This window comes from Microcaecilia unicolor, unplaced genomic scaffold (assembly GCF_901765095.1).
Source record: "Microcaecilia unicolor unplaced genomic scaffold, aMicUni1.1, whole genome shotgun sequence".
NCBI classification, from domain to species: domain Eukaryota; kingdom Metazoa; phylum Chordata; class Amphibia; order Gymnophiona; family Siphonopidae; genus Microcaecilia; species Microcaecilia unicolor.
Genome location: NW_021963497.1, coordinates 187,653 through 203,738, shown reverse-complemented (window position 1 = coordinate 203,738; position 16,086 = coordinate 187,653).

Below are 16,086 nucleotides of genomic sequence, written 5' to 3'. Positions count from 1 at the left end.
GAGGAGGAGGACACTGGAGCAGCAGCTCAGAAGAGGGTGAAGAGACTTCCCGTGCAGCACCAGTTGCAAAGGAAGGGCGTGGGAGGGGTAGGAGGGGACGGGGGAAGGGAAGGGGAAAATGATGGTACATGCTGTAGGGTGAGGGTTGGTGGGAGGGGGGGTGGTGTGGGAGGGGGTGTGGTGGTGGTGGTGGTGGGGTTGAACACACACATGCACTTAATGTAAAAAATAAATGTTCACTTACTTTCACCTAAAACTTGTTTCAATGAGTCTTTGTCTTGCTCTTACGCCAAGCTGGTAGGCATTGAGCTCTGCTCTGTGGGCTGTGGGTGGAGGAGGCTCCTCTTCCAGCTCATCTGGGGCCTCTTCTGGTGGTGGCTGTGGCTCCTCTGGGAGAGGCTGTCCTCTGCGCTGGGCCAAATTGTGTAACATGCAGCACGCCACAAAGATCTTGGCCACCTTTTCTGGACTGTAGAGCAGCTCTCCTCCAGACCGGTCCAGACAGCGGAAGCGGTTTTTCAATAAACCAAAGGTGCGCTCAATGATCCCCCGGGTGCTGCAATGTCTCCTGTTGTAGGTTTCTTCTGGCCCTGGTTGTGTGTGGATCAGGGGGGTCATGAGCCATGTCCTCTGCGGGTAGCCTCGGTCACCTTTGCAGAAAAGCAGAATGAGATAGATGAGTGTGTATCGCTTGGAGCAGGTACAGGGGGGGGGGTTTGGATTTGGATGTGGGTTGTGGTGAAGAAGCCAGGGCGGAGGGTTGCCCAGTGGAGGAGGTCTAGTATGGGTGGTACATGCATGTTGCACTTACCTAGTAGCCATCCACCAATGAACTCCCCTCGCTCGAACCTGCGGAAGATGCCCGAGTGCTGTAGGATGTAGGCATTGTGGCTGGAGCCGGGGTACCTGGCACACACGTCTAATATCTCCCCCTGGGCATCACATACAACTTGCATGTTCATAGAATGAATGCCTTCCTATTTCTGTAGGGGCTTCGGTGTGCCGGGTGGTCTGCGGGCTACGTGTGCGCAGTCTATCACACCGATGACCGAGGGGAATCTAGCAAGAGCATAGAAGGCGGCCATGTTGTTGTGCAGGGCCTGGGGGGGTGGTGGGGGAAAGTGATGTAGTGTGAGGTGATGAGTGATAAAGGCATCCAGGAACTGGGTGAGACAGTGTGAAATAGAAGCCTGGATGGGGCCTGTGGTTAGCAGCTAATACGGATTGAAAACTGCCAGTGGCCAGGGACAGAGAGAGCGGAAGTGATTTTGAGGTGGGCAGGGATGGGGTTATTCCTATGTGTCTGGGGCTGAAGGAGGGGTTTCAGCTGCTCACAAAGCTGACGAATGGTGGCCCTATCAAACCTGAACCTTGTTAGACACTGCTGGTCAGTGAGTTGTAGGAAGGTGGTGCGGGGCCTAAACACTCGGGGCCGTGAATACCTCCTGCGGTGGGTGGCCTCTTCGTGTAGCATGCATGCCACAAGTGCATTAAGTGCATCCATATCCCCACCACCAGTGCAAGTATTAGGACTAGTAGTCAAACAGCAACACACACAGATCTTTCACTTCCAAGCCACCACGCCCTCTGGCCACTCACTCGCCAAACAGTACAGGAACACAGAGACAAACGGAGGTCAGGGAATAGAGTATACACGTTGGGGGGAGTGAATGGGAGGGATAGGGGGAGGGGAAGGGGGCGATGGAGCAAAGGAGTAGGAGTAAGGAACGGTCAAAGGGTAAGACACAAAAAGAGGCAGGGCACACAGACGACCGTCACAGGTACTCAACAACGCTCGGCTTTCTCTCTGCAACCACCCACTTCAGCTCTTCCACCAACAATATCGCCACTCTCCAACTACACACAATCGCTATGGGTCTAAAGACGCTTTCCCCCTGCTCTGGTCGCTTTTATTTTGGGTCCATCATATTACGCCCATCTTCCCGCTCAACCAGAGCCATATCGCTATTCGTTATACGTTGTACCCGTCCACGTCGTATCACCGCCCCCTAACACGCCCCCGACACGCCTCTTATTTGGACGTTTTTACGTGAACGTACGAGCGACACGGACGCAACTGAAACATTGCTTTCGTTATATGGATTTACTCGTTTTTGTGAGATAAACGTCCATCTCCCGATTTAGGTCGGAACTTGGGCGTTTTTCTCGTTCGATTATAAGCAGGATTGTGTTTCTTGGTGGTAGGTCTATGAGGTCTGTCATGTATCCTGGGGCTTCGCCGTAGATGATTTTGTGGACCAGGGTGCAGATTTTGAAAGCAATACGTTCTTTGAATATGGTAATAATGGCCAGGCGCTAAGTTATAAATTAGTGTCTGGCCATTTACCGCATCAGCTCTTACTGCCTCCTAGTCCTATTTAGGAGAAGGTAAGGGCTCATGTGCTAACTCAGAGGTAGAAAATAGGCGCCTGGGAGTGCCTGGCAGTAATGCTGTTTTGGCGCATGCTACCCACATGGTAGCCCTACTGCGCCTTCATGAAAGGGCCCCTAAATCTGCATTATCCAGTTAGCAATTTGCTAATGTGAACAAGCTGGCTGAATAACGCTTCCACATCCATTCTCCGCTCATGGTATGTTTCCTGCAGTGGCATAACCACAGGTGGGCTTGGGTGGACCGGGACCCACCCACTTAGGGCTCAGACCCACCCAACAGTAGCACACATTTAGCGGTAGCTGGTGGGGAGCCCAAGTTCCACCAGCTGAAGACTTCCCCCTGATGGTAACAAAAACGCTATTCTCTGTGATACCCGGCACCTCCACATGCTAAGTTTTCAGCGCATGCCTGCTGCAGACTGCCAAGGTGGAAAGAGCGTTTCCCACCAGCTGAGATATTTTTGGTGGTGGGGAGGGTGGAGAACACTTGGGGCCCACCCAAAATCTGTTTTCCTGGCTACGCCTCTGGTTTCCTATTAAGAACATGTACTGCGCATGCTAGTGCACGCAAATAGGCAAACTACCAGAAACACACTAACATTTTTTTTTTTCGGTAAGCCTTTTCTCGCGTGTTAACCCACATTAGGGTTTAGCACACTTTAGTAAAGGGTCCCTGAGCTAGGTAAATATAATAATGTAGGCAACTCATATAGCTGAGTCTTTGTGGCAGGCTACACAAAGGGCCTAGGAGACCAGATGCTTGTACACTGACCAGGCTAATATTGCTGGCTGTTTAGATTACAGAGTTTGTGGTAAACACTAGAAAGGTGGGATTTGGGAGGGAAATAAAAGAAGATCTTGGATGCTTGTCCGCCCAAAATGGTTGTGTATCCAGAGGACAAAAAAAAGGTGTAACCTGGATAAGGAAAAATATCTTGTAGCTAGGATGTATTCTTACTGTGGACAAAATAACTGGGTCTCCTTTGCCATCGTCTACTGTTTCTATATTACCTTTAATATGGCACATTCGTATTCTTGATTCTCTTTTCTCATCCCCATCTATATATCAATAATATACAAAGTTTCGATTCCAACTGCAGCTAATTGTGACTCTGGGCAAGTCACTTAACTCTCCATTGCCCCAGACACAATACTAAGCCCACTAGGGACAGAGAAGTACCTGCATATAATGTAAATCGATTTGAATATACCACAGAAAAGCGGTATATCAAAAATCCCATTACCCTTACTCTTAGGTATATTACCTTCCTATCCTCCAGTGATGATTCTCACCCTTCCCGGCTCACCATTGGTTGGGGGTGGGGGGAGCTTCCTCTATTCCCACAGCGCTGTAAACAGTCGGGATTATTGGAAAATTAAATACAGAACGGGAGACTGAAGAGTTAAATGGGAACAACATGAATGGCAGAGGAGTGATAGAACTAGAAAAGAAGGAGGTTCTGGAAGGCAGATAATGTGAACATGGAAGGGGGAGTAAGGGAAGAGGAAGCTAGACGAGAGGAGGCATTGTGAGGAGAAAGAAGGGTGATAGACGGCTGAAGAGATGGAAAAGAACAATTAGAGAGATAACCGAGAGAAGAAAAGATGTTACGGAGTAGCCCTCCCCCTCCCCCCGAATTTCTGCTAAAAAATGGGCTGATCGATCAGGGTGTTCTTCCCAAACGCCTTCCTTTGCTCCTGTTCAACACCACACTGGCAACAAACATTGCTGGTTTAATTTTAACGTATGCCTCAACTGGATTTACTTCATTTATCAGCTTGAACCATAAATTTATTTTAACATTTTGCTCTTCCCATTCCATTTTTTCTCAGTGGTTCAGCAACACTATATTGTAGAGCAAGTCCCGATGTTAAGGTTCATCATAACAGTGCACTTTTCCCTTACTGATGCAGAACGTTCCTGAATTTAACCATCTCCTAGAAAGCAGGGCATACACAAGCCCAGAGGAGAAGACGAAGGTAAAGACCAATAGAACAGAGCTTGTCAAGAGTGGTTGCATTACCATAAACTACACTACACACAATGCCTAGCTCACATGACCTAGCAGTGAATAATAACAACATTAACCCATTCCAGGGTTCCACTGTAACTTAGGCAAGGCTGTCAAAAGACAGAACAGCCAGTAGGAAAAAGGAGGTAAAGATGCCCCTGTATAAGACTCTGGTGAGACCTCATTTAGAATATTGTATGCAAGTCTGGAGACTGCACCTTCAAAAAGATATAAATAGGATGGAGCTGGTACAGTGGTCTTCGTCGTAAAGCATATGGGACAGACTTAAAGATCTCAATATGTGTACTGTGGAGAGAAAGGTGGGAGAGGGGAGATATGATCGAGACATTGAAATACCTAGGTGGCATAAATGCACAGGAGGTGAGGTCTCTGTCAACTGAAAAGAAGCTCTGGAAAGAGAGGGCATAGGATGAGGTGAAAGGGGATAGACTCAGAGTAACCTGAGGAAATATTTCTTCATGGAAGGGGTGGTATATTTGTGGAACAGCCTCCCAGAGAAAGTGGTGGAGAGGAACACAGTATCTGAATTCAAGAGAGCTTAGAAAAGTACATAGAATGTCTAAGGAAGTAATAGGGAGAATAGATGGCATGGATGGGCAGACTGGATATGCCATATGGTCTTTATCGGCATACACTTTTCTCTGTTTCTATTGTGATGCTGTTAGCTTTCAGTGTGGGGCAGGTAACTTCCATGGCTCTGTCCTCTTGGGCCTGAGCTTCTCTCTTTCACACATAAGCCTTTCAGCTATCCAAAAAAGAAAAAATATAACTACAGTCCATTTTAGAGTCTCCTGAGAAGGAAAAGGCTTTCAGTCCTTTTCTTTATCAACACAGTTCAAGTCTCTTTAAGCACAGTCTATCACAAGAAAAATCAAGCAAGAAAAAGAGAGAAAAAAAAAACAGAATCACCTGCTCTCTCAATACTGTCTTTCTCAGAGTACTGCAGGCTGGGCAGCTCACCTCCCTCTTCACAGCAACTTCCCTCTGTGTCCGCCCGCTGCCTCTCCTTTATACTTGCAAATGTCAGACATTTGTATTCTCATAGCCCATAGCAGTGGCGTAGCTACGTGGGGCCTGAGGGGGCCGGGGGCCCCCCGCAGATTCACCCCAGGACCCCCCTCCCGGCGAACCCGCCCCCGCCGCCGCCTACCTTTACTTTGCTGGCGGGGGATCCCACTCCCCGCCAGCCGACGGTCTTCTCAGTCCTTCCTGCTCTTCAATTTGTTTGCTGACGTCCTGCACGTAATTAGGTACGTGCAGGACGTCAGACTCAGAGAACAGTTCTGTTCTCTGAGTCTGACGTCCTGCACGTACAACGTGCAGGACGTCAGCAAAACAAATTGAAGAGCAGGAAGCGACTGAGAAGAAGACGTCGGCTGGTGGCGGGGAGGTGGGATCCCCGCCAGCAAAAGTAAAGGTAGGATGCAGCGGCGGCGGGTTCGCGGCGGGGAGGGGGGGCGGCAATGTCAGCGGTGGGGGGGGCGGCGCTGGGGGGAGGGCTAAAATGTGCCCCCTCCCCCCGGGCTCTGGACCCTCCCCCACGGAAGGCTGGCTACGCCCCTGGCCCTAGTACTTGCTCCTCCAAACTGTTCTCCACTACAGGTAAATCAGGTCCCTCTTCAATGCCTTCCATCCATCAGGTGCGTCTCCACCCTTCTCACCCAATTCCTCCCTCTCATCAGCTGGCCTGTACCTTCTCTCTCCTTCTCCCCAGGTGGGTGGAATCTTATATTGATTCTTAACCATGGAATGGAGTTTTAGCATTGCTGCTCCCCCTACTGGCCACGCTCTGTATAACTGTTTTTTCCCCGGTGTCCTTCCCTTCCTTCCTAGTGAATGATTCCATGTCGGGGTCTCTAGGTTGCCTTCCCTTCCTTCTCCCTCCTGGCATTTTGGGTAGGATAGTTCTATATCCCCTAGATCTGCAGTGTGCCTAAGTTGGCCTTCCTCACTACATACCCCCTCCCTCAAATAATTGCGGCTCTCCACTTTTTTTTGCTACCTTCTGGGGAGTCCGCAATTCGAGATAAGGCATCAGCATTGCTATGTAGTTTACCTGCCCTATGTTGTACCTCAAATGAAAAGCTTGTAGGGCTAAGTACCATCGAGTAAGCCGTGCATTTTGGCCCTGCATTTGTTGCAACCACCGCAGTGGGGCATGGTCTGTGACGAGGTAAAGGGATTCCCTAGTAGATAAAACTTTAGGGCGTCCATAGCCCACTTTATGGCCAACACTCTTCTTCTCGATCACGGCATAATTGTGTTCGGCGGAATTTAACTTCCGACTCAGAAAGAGAACTGGGTGCTCCTCTCCCCTGAACTCCTGAGAGAAGACTGCCCCCAATCCTGTCCTCCGAGGCATCCGTTTGTAATATGAAGGTTTTTCAAAATCTATTCCCTTGAGGACTGGCTCCCTACACAGGAGATCTTTTAGAACCTGAAATTTGCATCTTCCCTTCTCAGACCAATCTAGGACATTGGGGTGCGTCTTCCTTAACATATCAGTCAAGGTGCTCGACTTCTCCGCAAAGTGGGGAATGAAACGATGATAATAACCTATGAGGCCCAGAAATCCCCTCAGCTGTTTCTTTGTATGGGGAGGGGGAAATCTTTTATCCCTTGCACTTTATCGGTCATAGGTTTAATAACCCCACCCCCTACCATATATCCTAAATACTTACATCCTTACCTGGCAAAAATACACTTTTTAGGATTAACAGTAAGGCCTGCCTGTCTCAGGGTGTCTAGGACTGCCCTAACCTTTTGCAAGTGTGACTCCCAATCTGAACTAAAAATGACAATGTCATCCATATTGCTGCTGCATAATCAGAATGCCAGCGGAGTAGCTGATCGGCCAACCTTTGACAGCAAGCAGCCGCCCCATTCAGCCCAAACGGCATTCTCCTGAATTGAACAGACCAATTGGAGTGCTGAATGCAGATTTGGGTTTAGCTCCCGCCGTCAAAGGGATTTGCCAATACCCTATTGTGAGATCTAACGTAGTTAAGTACTCAGCCCGCCCCAGTTTATCTAGCAAGTCATCTATGCGGGGCATGGGGTAGGCATCAAATTGCGATATGGCATTAACCCATCTAAAATCTATACAAAATCTTTGTGATCCATCCGACTTTGGTACCAATACAACAGGACTGGAGCATGGACTATTAAATTCTTCTATGATCCCTAACTCTACCATCTCCTGCACCTGCCGAACAACTCTCTTTCTCCTCATTTCGGGCACTCTATATGGCCTCTGCCTCACAATCTTACCCTGCTCGGTGAGGATATATGGGAGACTACATGGATCTTCCCTGGTAGGGAATTAATGACATCTCAAAACTCCTGAATTAGACCTTCCACCTGTTCTCTCTGTCCTGGGGTTAGGGCCAGGCCTATTGTGGGTTTCCCCCTTCTCGCACCTCACTGAGCTGAGGCTCCAAATTCCTCCTCAATGGTAGTGACAAGGCCCTTCCGCTCAACCCACGGTTTCAAAAGTTGATATGGTAGGTGTTGAATTCGTCCCTTCTCACGTTGTACTCGGTACGTCCACGGTCCTGCAGATGTGCGTTGTCATCTGCACTCATGTAGCTCCCTTCCAGATGTGCACACAATAGCAAGCAGGCAAAATTCCAATCAATTGATATTATTTCACAGTGAGCTAATGGTCCTTGGACTTTTATTCACATGCTGCATTGGCCCTCATTCGTTTCCTTCAATTTACGTTTCTCTTCAAACCAAAAATGAAGTTGAGATACCTAATTGATACAGAAAAAATAGAAAGTATTTCAATAAGAGGCATAGCTAGGAAAGTAAGAAAGGTTCTTTCCTGCCAGAAGGATAGCTAAGCCTTACCCCTGGCCTGCTTGCTAATGCGCAAAGGTACTCAACTCACTGCTGTGCTTGTAAAGGGGCAGTAGGCCCTAGGTATGACCCCTTACACCCAAAAACATTTCCCCTACACTTAGGAAATGGTCTTGTGGTCCCCTCTCCATGATATAGCTCCTCCATCATAATACAGTTAAGCCTTGTGCAGGAGTTCAGCCTTACTGAGTGTTACTAATGAGGCCCATTGTCTCTGAATTACTGCTGCACTGAACTTTTTTGAAATTTGTTATTCACAAGCAGCAAATAGCCAACAATGCTCAAAAGGCACCAGACAAGATAATGCAGAAGTTGAAACAAAACGCAAGCCCTTTCACAAAATAGTACATCATACGATACATGTCAAACTGTACTACTAAGCTAAAGACAAGATGCGTCAGTAGAAAAGAAAGCAATGAAAACAACAATCTTAGCAATCACTTCTTACCAACACAGCAAGAAGTGAGACTAAACAAGAAACTACACAAAAGATAAAAATTCCACTGAAATGTACATGGAAAGCGATGACCACAAATGCTCACAGTCTAAGCAATAAGTTCATGATCTTCAAGCCCTGATGTTGGAGGCAGACTTAGACATTGTTGCAATCACAGAGACGTGCTCAATGGTTCCCATGAATGGAATGCAAACATACCAGGCTATAATCTGTTTAGGAAGGATAGAGAGAGTCGTAAAGGTGGAGGAGGAGTAGCTCTGTAAATGAGAAATGATATCGCAGTGACCGAAATGACAGGGACCTGGGGAAAGGAAGAGCAATATGGATCACCTTAAAAAGAGATGATAGAATCTCTGTCCACGTAGGTGTTGTCTACAAACCTCCAACAAATTGGAGGAACTAGATAAAGATCTGATCGCGGATATTCAAAAGTTGGGAAAGAAGAGAGAGGTGCTGTTGCTGGGAGATTTCAATCTGCCAGATGTACATTGGAAGGTTCCATCTGCGGAATCGGAAAGAAGTAGAAAGATCGAGGATGCTTTTCAAAGTGCTCTGCTCAGTCAAATGGTGACGGAACCCACGAAGGAGGGAGCGACGCTGGATCTGGTGCTTACAAATGGGGATGGTGTGTCAAATGTCCGAGTGGGTGCCCACCTGGGCAGCACTGGCCATCAAACAGTCTGGTTTGATATGACAGCTGAAGTGGAGGGCGGCACTCAAAACTCAGTCCTGGATTTCAAGCATGCTGACTTTAGGAAAATGGGGGAATACCTAAGGAAGGAGCTGATGGGCTGGGAGGACGTACGGGAAGTGGAAGGACAGTGGTCCAGGCTGAAAGAAGCTATAAATATGGCCACAAACCTTCATGTAAGGAGAGTAAATAAAAGCAAAAGAAAAAGGAAACCGATATGGTTCTCCAAACAAGTGACTGAGAAAATAAAGGCTAAAGAGTTGGCGTTCATGAAATACAGAAAAACTCAAGAAGAGGAACAAGGAGAGGAATACCGGATGAAACTGAAAAAAGCCAAGAGAGAGATACGTCTGGCGAAAGCGCAAGTGGAAGAACAAATGGCTAGAAATGTAAGGAGGGGTGACAAAAATTTCTTCATGTATATTAGTGAAAGGAGGAAGAATAAAAAGGGAATTATGAGACTGAAATATGCTGGGAACCGCTATGTAGATAATGATGAAGAAAAAGTAAATTTGCTAAATAGATACTTTTGTTCTGTTTTCACAGAAGAAAATCCTGGAGAAGGACCACGATTGACTGGCAAAAGCACATATGAGAATGGAGTGGATATAGCACCGTTCACGGAAGAGAGTGTGTATGAACAACTTGAAATTCTAAAGGTGGACAAAGCCATGGGATAGGACGGGATCCACCCCAGGATATTGAGGGAGCTCAGAGAGATTCTGGCTGGTCCTCTTAAAGATTTGTTTATATTTCAACATTTTTATTGATGATTCCACAACATGACAACCGCACACAAAATCATTTTACAGTGCCTTGTAAACATAGCATAACATAAACATCTGATTAAACACTGTGATTCTTGTCCTCATCAAGCAGTTTTTTTGAACCTTTTCCTCCCCCCCTCCCCTGTATCTCCCCCCCCCCAAACTTAACATTCTTCTGCCCCATGATTCCTGCTCCATAGATCTTGTTGATCATATACCTCCTCTGGGCATCAGCAGCACACCTCTGCACTGGTTCATTTCTCCTGTTTTGCCCAACCTTATGGTGTATCAGAAACTATTTCCATTTCCTAATAATGTATAATTTTATGTTCTGTAATAAGAGGCCTTGTACTACCGCTCGGACCTTTCCCCTCCTACCTCCCCGATCCTCCCCCCCTCCTCCTTCTCTATACCCCCATCTACCCTCCCCCTCCCTTCCCTCGGTGCAGCGCTCGAAGTATCGTGTAGTCTATACTACTTTTGCCAAGGAAGTTTATTTAAAATTTGACTACGCGCTCGTGGCGAAATGGTGTTCAGGTAAGTCCCCCACACTGCCAAGAACCTCCGTTGCCTTCCCGGTGTCAGGCCCGCACCTCTTGCCTCCCATATCATCAGTTCATGAAGTTTATTCCTCCAATGCCAAAAGGAGGGAGGATGATCCTGCAACCAGTATTGTATTATGCACTTCTTCCCTACAATGCACGCCTTCCCCAGAAACAACTTCTCCCCTCGTGTACCCCGACTCCACATCCCGGGCGCACTGAATATTGCTCTTTCAAACGTTAGTTTAAAATTCCTACTTAGTACCTCTTGTAAAAACCTGGAGATCGCCGCCCAGTATCTAGAGATACTTCCACATTGCCACAGCCCATGGGCAAGTGTAGCTTCACCGCTTGTGCATTTGAGGCAACAACGTGAAACAGTCACCCCCATGTGAGCAGCCTGTCTCTGGAAAACATAAGCCCTATGCACCACCCGAAAATGGCACTCCTGGAGCTCTGCACTGTGGACCAACTGTGGGCCGCTTTTAAGAGCTGTCATTAATAATTGCGCTGGTATCTGTCTTCCCATCTCTCTGCTCCATCTGTCTGCCACTACCTGTAAGTCACGAGCTTTTTCTTTATTGCATAGTTCTCTATGGAACCCTGCTACCGACACTTGTCCTTCTGCATCTCCTTCCAGGAGTGTTCTTAACTGTTCACCAAAAGCAACCGATAAGCTCTCTGAGGGCAGCGATCGCACGTAATGCGCCAGCTGTCTATAGGCCAATATGCTTAATGGGCCCCATCCTCCCAACCCCGCAAAAGTCTGGTAATCTACCAACGACCCGTCCTGTTGGAGTAGATCTGCCAACCTTGTTATTCCCTTATTGAATAATTGACGAAACACCTTGGATTCCCTCCCTGGCGCAAATTCTAGATTCCCTTGTATAGGAAGCCATACACTACTCATGGGATTTTGTTGCCACAACGGTAATAATGTTCTCCATAGCTGCCATATTGGACGCAACAGTATACTATCTCGAAATTGTGTTGGCTGTTGTCTTCTAGGTGCGTGTAGCAAAGATGCTACATTCCAGGGGTCAAAGTAGTTTTTTTCCAGTTCCATATCAAGATAAGTACTGGTTTCCAACAACCAATCTCTAAGATATCTGAGTAAACATGCTTGATTATATTTTTTGAAATCTGGAAATCCCAGTCCTCCAAGCCTTGGATTACCCATCACCAATTTCCATTTCATTTTTGCCTTCCTACCCCCCCAGCAGAATCTTGCCGCTATTTTATAAAATGTCTCCAAGTCTTGCTTATTAATCCATAGTGGTAAAGCCTGCATTACATAAAGCCACCTTGGAAAAACAATCATTTTTAGCAAGTGTATCCTACCATAAAAGGACACCGGTAAAGCTGACCACTTTGTCAATTGATCCTTCGTTTCCTGTAGGAGCTTGGTTATATTTAGTTTATATACCTGTGAGGTGTCCATTGTCAATTGTATTCCCAAATATCTAAACCTACCTGTCGCCCATCTCAGCGGGAACTCTCTTTCCCACATACCTCTTACTTCTTCTGAGCTGGCCAGTGCCTCCGATTTCGAAAAATTTAATCTAAATCCAGAAAAATCTCCATATTCCACTAAACTCTCCATTAGATTCCCCAATGATACCTTAGGTTCTGTGATAAGTATTAATAAATCATCCGCAAACGCAGCTGCTTTAAAGGATTGTTTCCCTATGGTTATCCCCTTTATACCCTGATTAGACTGAATCTCCCGTAATAGTGGGTCCAATGTTAAGACAAAAAGCAGTGGCGATAAGGGGCAACCCTGTCTTGTTCCCCTATTTATCGGGAAACTATCAGACAATACTCCATTTGCGTACACCTGTGCTCGCGGTTCTGCATACAATGCTCTAACTGCCTTCAGAAACCCCCCTCCAATACCATATGCTTCTAGGACCCCATACATATAACCCCAATCTACCCGATCAAACGCTTTTTCAGCGTCAAAGCTTATTAACATTGCCGGGATCTTCTCCCTCCTAAGTTTTTCCAATGCCCCTAATATTCTTCTCATATTTTTTGAGACTACACGCCCTCGGATGAATCCCACCTGCGAGTCAGCTATCAGTGAGGGCAACACTCTAGATAGTCTGTTCGCCATAATTTTAGCGAGGAACTTCACTTCCACGTTAAGCAATGATATTGGGCGGTAGGATTCCGGCCTATCTGCTGGTTTATCCGGCTTTTGTAGAACAATTATTTGAGCTATATTAAGGTATCAAGGCAGTCTTTCCCGTTGTATGATATTATTAAACACTTCCACCAGTACCGGGCTAATCTCTGATCTTAATAACTTATAAAATTCAGTCCTTAGACCGTCCGGTCCCGGGGCCTTTCCCAATGCCCCTTGCTGTATTACTACCTCTACTTCTTCCACCGTCACTGAAGCATTTAATTTGGCTAGGTCGGAGTCCGCTATGCGGGGTAATCCCATACTAGACAAATACGCCTCACTATTGTCCATTATCGTATTCTGCGCTTCATAAAGCCGAGCATAGAATTCTGTAAAAACCCCATTAATGGCTTTATCTGTGTGATGTCTATGACCTTTGGAGTCTATTAGTGTGGTCACCTTTGTCCGTCCTTTGTTTCCTTTGACTAGACGAGCCAATAAGCCACTACTCTTATTCGCAAACCTATAGAGCTGAAATTTGTAGTAGGCTTGCGAACGTTTCGCCCAGCCATGCAACAACTCATTTAAATGTTGTTGTGTTTCCAATAGTTGTTTTTTCACCCTTACATTCTGTGTTTCCCCAAATTGTTTGCGGAGGAAAGTCATTCGTCTCTCCAGGCGCTCTACTTCCCTACGACGCATTTTTCTCTGATGACTAACATAGGAAATCACCTCCCCCCGTAGGACTGCTTTCGCTGTCTCCCAATAAAGGTCTGGTTGGGCCCTATGCTGAGCGTTAGCTGCTGCATATTGTTGCCATTTGGAGACTATGAAAGGCAAAAAAACTAGTGTCCTTGTACAGGTAAGACGGGAAACACCAACCACCTTCCCCAGAGACAGGCTCTCCAGCTAACTTTACCTCAACCCATGCATGATCTGACACCATTATGGGGCCTATCTTTGCTTCTTCTACCTGTGTTAATAATTCTGATGATATTAATATATACAGTGGGGGAAATAAGTATTTGATCCCTTGCTGATTTTGTAAGTGTGCCCACTGACAAAGACATGAGCAGCCCATAATTGAAGGGTAGGTTATTGGTAACAGTGAGAGATAGCACATCACAAATTAAATCCGGAAAATCACATTGTGGAAAGTATATGAATTTATTTGCATTCTGCAGAGGGAAATAAGTATTTGATCCCCCACCAACCAGTAAGAGATCTGGCCCCTACAGACCAGGTAGATGCTCCAAATCAACTCATTACCTGCATGACAGACAGCTGTCGGCAATGGTCACCTGTATGAAAGACACCTGTCCACAGACTCAGTGAATCAGTCAGACTCTAACCTCTACAAAATGGCCAAGAGCAAGGAGCTGTCTAAGGATGTCAGGGACAAGATCATACACCTGTACAAGGCTGGAATGGGCTACAAAACCATCAGTAAGACGCTGGGCGAGAAGGAGACAACTGTTGGTGCCATAGTAAGAAAATGGAAGAAGTACAAAATGACTGTCAATCGACAAAGATCTGGGGCTCCACGCAAAATCTCACCTCGTGGGGTATCCTTGATCATGAGGAAGGTTAGAAATCAGCCTACAACTACAAGGGGGGAACTTGTCAATGATCTCAAGGCAGCTGGGACCACTGTCACCACGAAAACCATTGGTAACACATTACGACATAACGGATTGCAATCCTGCAGTGCCCGCAAGGTCCCCCTGCTCCGGAAGGCACATGTGACGGCCCGTCTGAAGTTTGCCAGTGAACACCTGGATGATGCCGAGAGTGATTGGGAGAAGGTGCTGTGGTCAGATGAGACAAAAATTGAGCTCTTTGGCATGAACTCAACTCGCCGTGTTTGGAGGAAGAGAAATGCTGCCTATGACCCAAAGAACACCGTCCCCACTGTCAAGCATGGAGGTGGAAATGTTATGTTTTGGGGGTGTTTCTCTGCTAAGGGCACAGGACTACTTCACCGCATCAATGGGAGAATGGATGGGGCCATGTACCGTACAATTCTGAGTGACAACCTCCTTCCCTCCGCCAGGGCCTTAAAAATGGGTCGTGGCTGGGTCTTCCAGCACGACAATGACCCAAAACATACAGCCAAGGCAACAAAGGAGTGGCTCAGGAAGAAGCACATTAGGGTCATGGAGTGGCCTAGCCAGTCACCAGACCTTAATCCCATTGAAAACTTATGGAGGGAGCTGAAGCTGCGAGTTGCCAAGCGACAGCCCAGAACTCTTAATGATTTAGAGATGATCTGCAAAGAGGAGTGGACCAAAATTCCTCCTGACATGTGTGCAAACCTCATCATCAACTACAGAAGACGTCTGACCGCTGTGCTTGCCAACAAGGGTTTTGCCACCAAGTATTAGGTCTTGTTTGCCAGAGGGATCAAATACTTATTTCCCTCTGCAGAATGCAAATAAATTCATATACTTTCCACAATGTGATTTTCCGGATTTAATTTGTGATGTGCTATCTCTCACTGTTACCAATAACCTACCCTTCAATTATGGGCTGCTCATGTCTTTGTCAGTGGGCACACTTACAAAATCAGCAAGGGATCAAATACTTATTTCCCCCACTGTAGTCTATCCGGGACATTGTATTGTGAGCTCTAGATATATGTGTATAGTCCTTTTCTAGAGGATTAAGCGTCCTCCAGACATCTATCACTCCTAATGCAGATTCTAATAAATGCACCCCGCGCTCCGTGCGGGCTACTTCTCTATTAGTAGGTGCTGAGCGATCCAGTTTGGGTCTGCTACATCATTCATATCTCCTCCTAACACTATTGGTATATCTCCCAAACCCAATATCTGCTTAATTACTCCTTTAAAGAATTTCCGCTCAAATATATTTGGGGCGTATATATTGCATAAGATCATCGGTTGGCGTTCAAGTACCACAGATACTAATATGAACCATCCTTTTGGATCTGCTATAATTTTCTTTGTTTCTAGATGTAACCCTTTCTTTACTAGGATCACCACTCCCCCCTTTCTCCCCTCTGCTGGTGCCTCATATATGGAGCCTACCCACCATTTTTTCAGTTTTTGATGTTCCCTCGTGGAGAGGTGCGTCTCCTGTAGGAAGGCAACAGAGGTCCCCTTGTCTCTTAAAACTTTTAGCAATTTTTGTCTCTTAATGGGCGAGTGTATTCCCCCCACATTCCAAGAGGTGAACTTCACATCTGGCATT